The sequence below is a fragment of the Microtus pennsylvanicus genome, chromosome 2 (assembly GCF_037038515.1).
Source record: "Microtus pennsylvanicus isolate mMicPen1 chromosome 2, mMicPen1.hap1, whole genome shotgun sequence".
Taxonomy (NCBI): domain Eukaryota; kingdom Metazoa; phylum Chordata; class Mammalia; order Rodentia; family Cricetidae; genus Microtus; species Microtus pennsylvanicus.
Window position 1 is genome coordinate 111,740,717 of NC_134580.1, and position 9,472 is coordinate 111,750,188.

Below are 9,472 nucleotides of genomic sequence, written 5' to 3' on the forward strand. Positions count from 1 at the left end.
AGCAGGAAAGAAAGTGAGGGAAAGCCAAGGCTAGAACCAGGCAAAGACTGCAGAACAAGCCCACGGTAAAGTTCCAGAGATGCCATCCCTTGCAACGGAGGCCACAATGCCAACAAATTAGAAGGAGAGAGTGTCTGGGATCAGCTTCTGTGAAGACATCTGCCAATTGGCCAGCTGCCCAAAGGGAGTGAAGTCAAATACAGCCCAGGAGGGTTAACCGGCAGCCGTGGCTGAGCTTCCACACTCAGATTAGAAGTGCAACCTAGGCAGGGCTTGTGGCTATGTTTGCAGACCAGGGAATCCACAATGCCAGGTTAAGGTAGTGTTTCAGGTCCGTTTCCAGAATGTGGGTCCTCCTGTAGTCCCCTCATGGCTGACGCCTAGTTCTTACCCCCTTTCTCAACCCCTGTCTTCAAACGGAATCAGAAAGCAGTGTGCTCACAATGAGAAGGGCTGTTTGAATTAAATTCTTCTCCAGTATTAACATGGGATGACCTTGAGCATGCTTACCTTTAGAGGCTTTGAAGTTTCAGAGATCTTATTTTGAATGAATATCCGGGTTATCTTTTCAAGCGTTCTTTCTTATCCCTTTTTGCTGTTCCCTTTGCACAGGTAGAAACCATTAGAGCCAACTATGGCTAGCGAAGTCCTTCACTCATTCTTTGCTGTGTCTTGCCATGGGTACTAGTAACAAACCACAGTCTTAACATCTTCTTAAAAAGAATGGCCCATGCGTTTCCCATGTTTCTCCAAGTTCTGGAGATAGGAGTGGGGATATCTGACAAGGATTCCATCCTCTGGCAGGCCCATTCTTGGCATGCTTTCTGCTTCACTGTTTCTGATTTTCTTGGTCAAAACTACTTGAGGAACAACAGGTCCCGCGTGATGTGTATGTATATACATATCAATGTATACAGTGTGTATATGTTCTAATTTATGCATACACATATATGAAGATTATGTGTGTTACATACGTGGATGGCTACGTTTTTGGTTTCCATTAAGGTGTAGAAGTTTCGCAAGAGATGAGCTGTGTCATTCTTCTCTAACCTGAGTGGTTCAGGTTTTCCCTCTAGTTTTTTAGGATGGAAATCCATCTGTACAATCAAAGCCGCATCCAATCACTTAGCTAATGTCTATTCAGCTGCCTTGCTGTTGAGATACTGATTCGATGGGTACTAATACACCATACCCCTCACACTCTCCTTCCTTCGACTGAAAGGCCAAAGGAACAGAGCTTTGCAGTGAAGAATGCTCAAAGTATTAAAAAAAAAAAAGACAGCGAAAAAAAAAGGTGGTGAAAAAAAAAGGCGGTGGGTGTAAATTGGCAACGTGAGGAAATCAGAATATCCAGGTTCTGTTTCATGTCTTGCACGGGAAAGGGCGGGTAGGGTGAGATTAGCGGGAGGCCCAAACATCTGCTCGACTCAGGTAAATTGCCTCTCTCCTTTCCTTCACATCGCTGGCATAAATTACAGCCTACGGTATTCTCTAGGGCAGACTTTTCTGACCAGTTCCCCGCTCTACAGACTTCAAAGTGAACTTTTACCTGACTTGCAGTGCCTACGTTCTAAATAAAACGGGTTCGGCTTTAACGTGTACCTCAATCCTCAGCAATGCCTTGAGGGAAATAAAACCTCGATGTGGATACAGCCCTCACGGAGTCACGCTACTTTACAAATCCTGCCACAGTGGTCCGGGTGGGGCCCGAGGTCCTGAATTCCTAATGAAGTCCCAGGTGAAACCCTGGCATCCCGTGCCAGAGGACTACAGTTTGAGCTGCGAGATTCTGTTGACTGTTCTTTCGGTCGGAACTACAGAAGCTGCATCGAGTGTAGCCCCTTCGATCAACAGCCGCACGCAGATGGAAAGAAACAGAAGGCAAAGCTGTGTTGCAGTGGCGGCTAACCCAGTGCCCTGCATGTTTTCCCGAAGACATTCTTTTCCACTAGAAGATGACTGGCGAACTTGTGTTCTAGCTCCTCTTCGACATGAAAACACTTGGTTGCTTATCTTGTAAAATCTGCTCCGCCTGCTTGCTTGGGCATGCTGTAGTCAGTTCAGTCAAATACGTGTCAGTACATCTATATGGAGAGTGAGCAGGTGCAAGCCCTTGAACATGCACTTTAAGGAACTTTTAACACTTAAGACAGTGCACCGAGCTGATCCTGTGTGATCTTAGTGCCAAGCATCCGAGTTAAAGGTTTCCCTTTGAAGGCAGCGGGTGGATGTCATGCAGTCGAAGCATTTGTTTATACAAAATGATGCTTGATTTTTTTTTTTTTTTTGGAAGTTACAAGACAGTACCAGGTATAACTTCACTGAGTCTAGAGGGCGGAGGAAGACTCCAAAGCTGGTGTTTGAGGTTTGATCTAATGGAAGTTGGAATTTTCTAGGCTGCACTTGGCTTGGAATAAAGGGCTTATGCGAATGGCTTAAGCTAGAGAAAAACCAAAAGGAATATGTTTCCCTCTGCAGAGGGTCAGCGCAGAAATAGCTTCTTGTATTTGCTTCACATCCTCGCCTCTTGTTAGCACAATGACCTTTGGGCACGGAAAGTGATTTATGAATCTCCTTACTCAGCTCAGAAGACATTAACAAGCACCTCAGATTTGAGTGTTGGTTGAAGGAACAAAAGAGGGAATGAATAAATTCTCCATCTCAACCAGTCTTTAGTGGTGTAAGACACACACACACACACACATGCACGCATGCACATACACATGCACACACACCCCCCCTCACATGCATGCATGTCTCTGAGAGACATTTTAATTTGCTCCTGTCTGGAATCTGAGCGCTGAAGAGTAGAGGCGCTATTTTTGCCCTGATGGGTTTATCATTGTGTTTAGGTCTCTAAACCTTGAATTGAGTCCCTCTGAGGTGCTACAGCAGATGCTGACTTTAACAGCACTTAAAAGCTCATGTTTGCCTGTGTGCCGGGCCCCACGCCAGGGCATTGCCGGGAGTCCATTACTGCCGCAGTCCATTCTGATGAGGAGGTCTCCCAGCAAAGCTCCGGTCTGGTCACAGCTTCCCTCGTAAGGCGCAGGAACTCATCTGGACCGAATTTACCCTGGAACTGCTTGGCCACAACACTATGAGAGAATAATTATTGAACTATTTTACTGTACAACTATTTCCAAATTGTTGATTTTTTATTGATTTCAGGAGGCAAGCTAATTGCCCCGTGGCAACTTGATGTTAACGTTTAATGAAGATCAGGAAACAGAGTTTATGAAAAGCGTTTGTAGAGCGACTGCAAAGCTTCAAGAACTGTTTTACACTTCCTGATGGTGCTGGGCCTCGCTTAATGGTTTGTTTTTATTGCTTAAGAGTGTAAACCTTGCTTTAGCCCAGTGTGTGGAAACTATACCCTCATCCTGCATTGCACATTTTCTCGTTGCTTTTGCCTCGCTCCTCACGTCCTCTCCTGCCATCTACACTCGGGACTTTCTCTGCTTTGGATGCAGGCAAGTTTCTGTCTCCCGACACTGGCGATACTACACACGCACACGTGTGCACCCAGCCCCATGAACCGAATGGGTTGCTTCACTGTGTTTGGGTGGAGTTTCTCTTCTGCACTTGGTTGCTAGACAACCGAGCAGACAAAATTTAGCGATTCAAACGGCATTTTTAGAGACGCCAAATTTGGGCGGCTGAACCCTTTTATCTCCGTCTTTATGTAGAAGGTGTGTGTTTCTTACGAAGATCCCCTTGCCTTTTGTTGGATAGATGGCTGACTGGTAGAAGAGCAGCGTGTGTGTGTGTGTGTGTGTGTGTGTGTGTGTGTGTGTGTGTGTGTGTGTGTGAAGAGAGAGAGAGATGCTTGGGTGTTTGCAGGTGCACACACACATGTGTGTACATCTAGGTGAAGGCCAGGGGTTAGCATCCAGTGTTCCTCTCAATAGCCCTGGGCTTTGGGTTTTGAGACAAGACCTCTCACTGAACCTGGCTCGCATTGGTTTAGCTAGGCTGTCTGCCAGCGAGCCCCAGGGTTCCTCTTGCCTCTGTCCCCACACATCCCCAGCCCTGGGGCTACAGACACAGGGCTCAGCATGGCCAGCTAGTTTTTAATGCGGGTGCTGAAGATCCGAATGCAGCTGCTTATATTTGTGCAGAGAGCAGAGCGCTCTACTGACTGAGCCATCTTCCTAACCCAGAAGAGTTGTTTGAAGTCAGGCTCCACAGGATTGTCTGTCCACGAGCTTTCCTGACTGTTGTTCCCGGTTGCTGGAACTCACTTCCCACCTGGAAGCTAACTTGGTTTCCAAGGGTGTGTTTTAAATCACTAATAAACTTGAGCTACAGCTCCAAGCTCCGATTGTTTCAAAGCAAAGGAAAGATTCCTTTCCTAGACAATGTTCAGAAGCACAGGGCCCGGGTGTGGAGTGCACTCTCTCCAGGAAGCTACCCCAAGTTTTCTTCTGGTAGATAGTATTGAACATATTTTCTAAAACCTTCGTGAAAGCTTAATTTGAAATCAAAGTCATTTTCTGATTTCTGTAACATGCTCCAGGAGCATGTTGTAAAATCGGGATCTTTGTAGACCGGCCAAGTTGGACTTGTGTTCACAAGTTCACTGGCATGCGCATGCGTACAAAGTTGGCAGCTGACGGGGCTCCACGCTGAGATCTTTCTTCCTCCTCTACCCTCTGACATGCCGCTGCTGCTCTGGCTCCTCTCTTTGTGGGGTTCCCTGGGCTGGAATGCAGTCAAATCCGTGGAAAACTTTAACCACTTTCCTGATTCGTTTAAAGGCAGGGTTTCCTGGCAGGAGGATCAAGGAAGGAGGACTTGAGGTTGGTTCATCGCAAACTGCCTTAGAAATTAGAATCATTTGAAGCCCATCTGGCCTGTACGGAGAACTTTTGACAAGCTAGCCTCTGACAGAGAAACCTCACCATCGGACTTAAAAAGTTTCCGATCGCTTGGTTTCTCCAATAAGCCTGCAGTTCTCTAAGGTACACGTCAGTATGAAAAGTAGTGAGGTTTAAGCACCAAAGGCTTGGGATGAACTGGATAACAAAAAACGGCAATCTATAGGGGAGCAATAAATAAAAATAGAAATAACAGTCTTAGGTGAAAACTCACAATGTTCAAGATTTCCTAATTCCATTAAGTTCAATCAGGCCGGACAGTAAAAAAAGGGGAAGGGCTGTAAAAACTTAGCAACTTTTGTGATATAAATATAAATATCTATGCATATATACTTCAAATATAATATATGCATATTTACATATTCATAATCATTGCAAATTTCTAGAGTGGAATCGTTCTAAATGGCATTGCGGAGTAAGACCACCTTGGTGATGCTGGTGGCATCCTTTTATTCTGTGTAGAGAAGCTCTCAGAAGTTAAACAGTTTCCTCTTTGTTAAATTTCTGATAAAGACTAGTTCTCAATAAAAAGATAACTGTGATGAAACACGGGGACATTTAAGACACAATCATGTCTGGCATGACTGAGTTATAGTAATACAAAGCCTTGTCCAAAGAATAAGTTAACGTGAAGGTTTACCCTTCAGGTTAGCTCTGTGAAAACATGGATGTAGCTTCATCGTTGTGATTTTTCCCCAATCACCCTAATCATGGTGCTGAAATCTCCTCATTTGGATTACATTGAAGTGAAAATTCTTGGATGGAGAATATATGTATATAAAAAAAACCTTGCACCAATCGCATTGTGTTTATCATCAATTAGATCATAGACACGACATTTCTGTTTACTGCTTGTTTGGTTATCCAGCCTTGTTTGCCTCATGAATGCATCCACTGATAGGACTCTGTCTCCTAGCCACTTCTCCCAGCTTCTCTTTTCCCCCACAGACAGTTTAGGGTTAGTCACAGCTGGTTCTATGTTTGATTTTCTATTAGTCTTAACTAGGACTTGCATGAAGAAAGAGAGAGAAAGGGCTGGGGTGGGGGTGGAGGGTAAGATGTCTAGACTTCTTTAGCCAGAAACAGCTACCCAAAAGGAAAATACATTCTTGACTGATACACAGGTTCAGGTATTACATTTTGCAGAAATATGTTATTAGTTGACTGTCCAATTGGATCATGAGTGAATCCCAATTCTCTCTCTCTCTCTCTCTCTCTCTCTCTCTCTCTCTCTCTCTCTCTCTCTCAGGTGTATCCTTTGTGTTTCACAATCCCTTTGACAAGATACAGTCAGACTGACGTCAGGATGATGGAAGGGTCATCTTTGTACCACCCCATCTTCGGTACACTTGCAAGTTCACACAGGTACGTTTTAAAAATGTGGCATGATGAAGCATAGCAGGTATTGCTAAATGATCTGACAACACATTTGGGTCTGTTCTCAGAGTGGAGCAGAGGGTTCCCATATCCAGAGCTATCAAGGGTCAGACACTGCAAGTGTAACACTGCCATTAATCCTGGAAAATGAATGAAGGCACTCTGCAGGGCAGGGACTGAAGGTTAGTCCAGTTATTATATAAAGTTCCTAGAAAAATAACAGGTGGTATTTTAATTCCAGTGGTGACAAAATTAAAACTTTTCTTGATGGCATCTATGGGCTGATACAGTGCTCTGGAAACCTGCACAACAGATAGACAAGGTGTCCCAGGCAGGGGGATATCGATTTGGCTGGTATAGAAGTTATCCTCTGGAACCATGTCCCCATCTCTTACCAGATTCCTAGGAAAGACTGTATTGTGAATTTTCCTGTTTGCATTTTCTGTTCCAGCATCTCACATTCTCCCCTCTCCTACTCTCCCTCCCTCTTTCTCCTCCCCCCATTCCCCATGCCAGGGCCTTATGTGGAGATAAGAGGCTAGAGAAATCAACCTACTGGAATACAGGGAGAGAAATCTTCGACATCATCACAGACTAGGGGTGTGGTGAAGACACAGGAAACTGCTGAAAGTCTCCTCCAAAATGCCCTCTTGAGCAATGAACAAGATCCTATCATGTTTTTTCTTTATGGGACAGAGTTTGTGGGGAGAAATAGTTCCACTGATTTCCCTCCTGAAAATGCTCATGGCGAAGGAGAAATTACTTTCCTGTCCTCTATGCCAAAGGACCTCAACAAGGCTGGGGAGAAGAGCTGCTCCTGGGGGTTGCCTTGACAGCATTGAACTTTATGGAATAAGTGTGTGCATAGACCAGAGTGAGTTTGTGTGCACAGCAGATGGAGACTGTGCACAAATCAGAGCGTGCACAGACCAGCATTTCTGCACAGACCAGACTGTGTGCACAGAAGAATGAATGCACAGAGAAAACTGAGGCTGCACAGAGAAGAGTAAATGTATGAGTGTGTCATGAAGAGTGTGCACAGAGCAGAGTGAGTGTGCCCAGAAAATGAGGGTGCACACGTCAGAGTGAGTGTGTCCGGGTCAGAGTGCTTCAGCTCCATAGCCAGGAGCAGTGATTCATTTGACTTTAATTTTGACGGTAGCGTTTTTCTTCTGACTCACTGATAATTTAATGTGAACTTAAAAGGCTGAAACTGTTCTTTACTTTTCAGGAATTTACACACTCACCGGGGAGAATACACGGTTTCCCTTTGAAAGGGACGATGCTCTGAGGCTTCATTAAATTGCAAAACACAGAAGCAGGGCTGTGACCTGTTTCTTTCCACGTCTGCCCACACACGGCTGCAGCAGCTGACATTCCCCGGCTCCCTAATGTTGCCTGTTAGCCAGCCTGCTTTATCTTAAAATTTTCTCTTATCTTGCTCTGAGCAGTAAACACTGTCACTTACCTCCTCTGGTCTTTGTTGCAACATTGCTAAATGGGTTAATCCTTCTTGTGTTTGTGTTATGAGTCTGATCTTAACCTCTGGCTTTTCAGAGAGGACTGTAGGAATTCTGAGTAATGGGGGAAAGACGTGTGTTGTCACAGGATGAAAACAGGCACTCACACACACACACACACACACACACACACACACAAAAACACACTTAGTTTCTCACTAACATGACAGTATGAAGTGAAGTTACGAATGGTTAGTTTGCTCTACAGCCATGAATTGTTCTTACTTTATGATAGATGACTCTTATGGGAAAGACTACAGTGAGTTAATTAGATACCGGGTTCATCTAACCACGCTGCTTTCTTAATTTTGACAGCTGTAGAATACGTGCAGTGAACTGCTGTTTAGAAAGTCATTGAATAGTCAGTTGTTGCTGCTTTTTCAATCAGCTTAGCAAGTGTACTTTATAAATTGGTAATTACTGACTGCAGGAGTTTGCAGAGGCAGTGCTGACAGGTCCTCACGAGGTTTTCATGCCTGCTTTTATTAATGCTTAGGAGGACACAGACCGTCCTAGGACTCTGCCTACAGGACCCTCTCACCATTGTCTTTAGCCCTTCTGGTTTTGTTCTCCAGGAGAAGGCATTGTGGAGAAGAAAAGAACATTAGACACAGTCCCCTGGGTCCAGCATACCCAAATCGGTTGTGAAGTGTGGCCCTAACCACTTTTGTTGAAACAAAGTGCGTGATTTTACACAAGATATAAGCAGAAACACACCGCTCAATGAAGCTGACGCTGCCCATTGAGTCAATGAAAGTTCGGTAATGTGCCTAATGGGAACGGCAGTGTGCTGTAGCTTTGAATATGTCCTTGATTTCATGGCAAGTAAAAAAAAAAAAACTAAAAAGACAGAAAAGAAAACATCATATGAATAATTGCTGTTTCTGCCGTGATATATATATATATATATATATATATATATATATATATGTATATATATACACACATTAAGTTTGAATGAAAATTATTTCCCATTTTATTTCATTATTTTTAATATAGCAGAAAAAAATTTTAAATGTTCACGTTGCTAGAATTTGCATTTCTATTGGATCACTCCAGTTTAAAACAATACATTAAAGTGCATCCGCATTACTCACATTCACTTCCAGGGTGATGGAATTTCTCAGACTGTAGGGAAAAGGTGGATCTGGAGTGAACCATTGTGTAGCCTTATGCCCAGCCACAGCGAGGGAGCTGACAACAGAGGCTGTGCTTCGGTTCTTGGAGTCTGTATGGTTCCTGCGGCTTTGCAGATAGCTAAATGTGTGCCTCTTATAACTAAAAGTGTGCCCCTCGGAAGATAGCTTTATCTATCACACTCTCCATCTCTTCCCCTGTTTAAAACAGCCCTTCCTAGTTCGTAGATTTTTATAATAACCGAGAGCGTTAGATAGTGATAGTCATGCCCCACTATACAATACAAATGTAGGCTATTTCTGAATGTGAAGATTGGATTAGTTAAGTTTCTGCTGCTGTGAAAGAGACCATGACCAAAAGCAACTTGGGGGAGTAAAGGACATATTTCAGTTTCCCTTCAAAGTCCGTCCGAAAGTTGGAGGTCAAGGCAGGAACCTGGAAGCAGGAACAGAATGCTGCTTCCTGGTTTGCCCCCCAAGGCTTGCTTGATCAGCCTACTTTCTTAGACAATCAGGATGACCAGTCCACGGGTGATAACATAGTGGGCTGGGCTCTCCC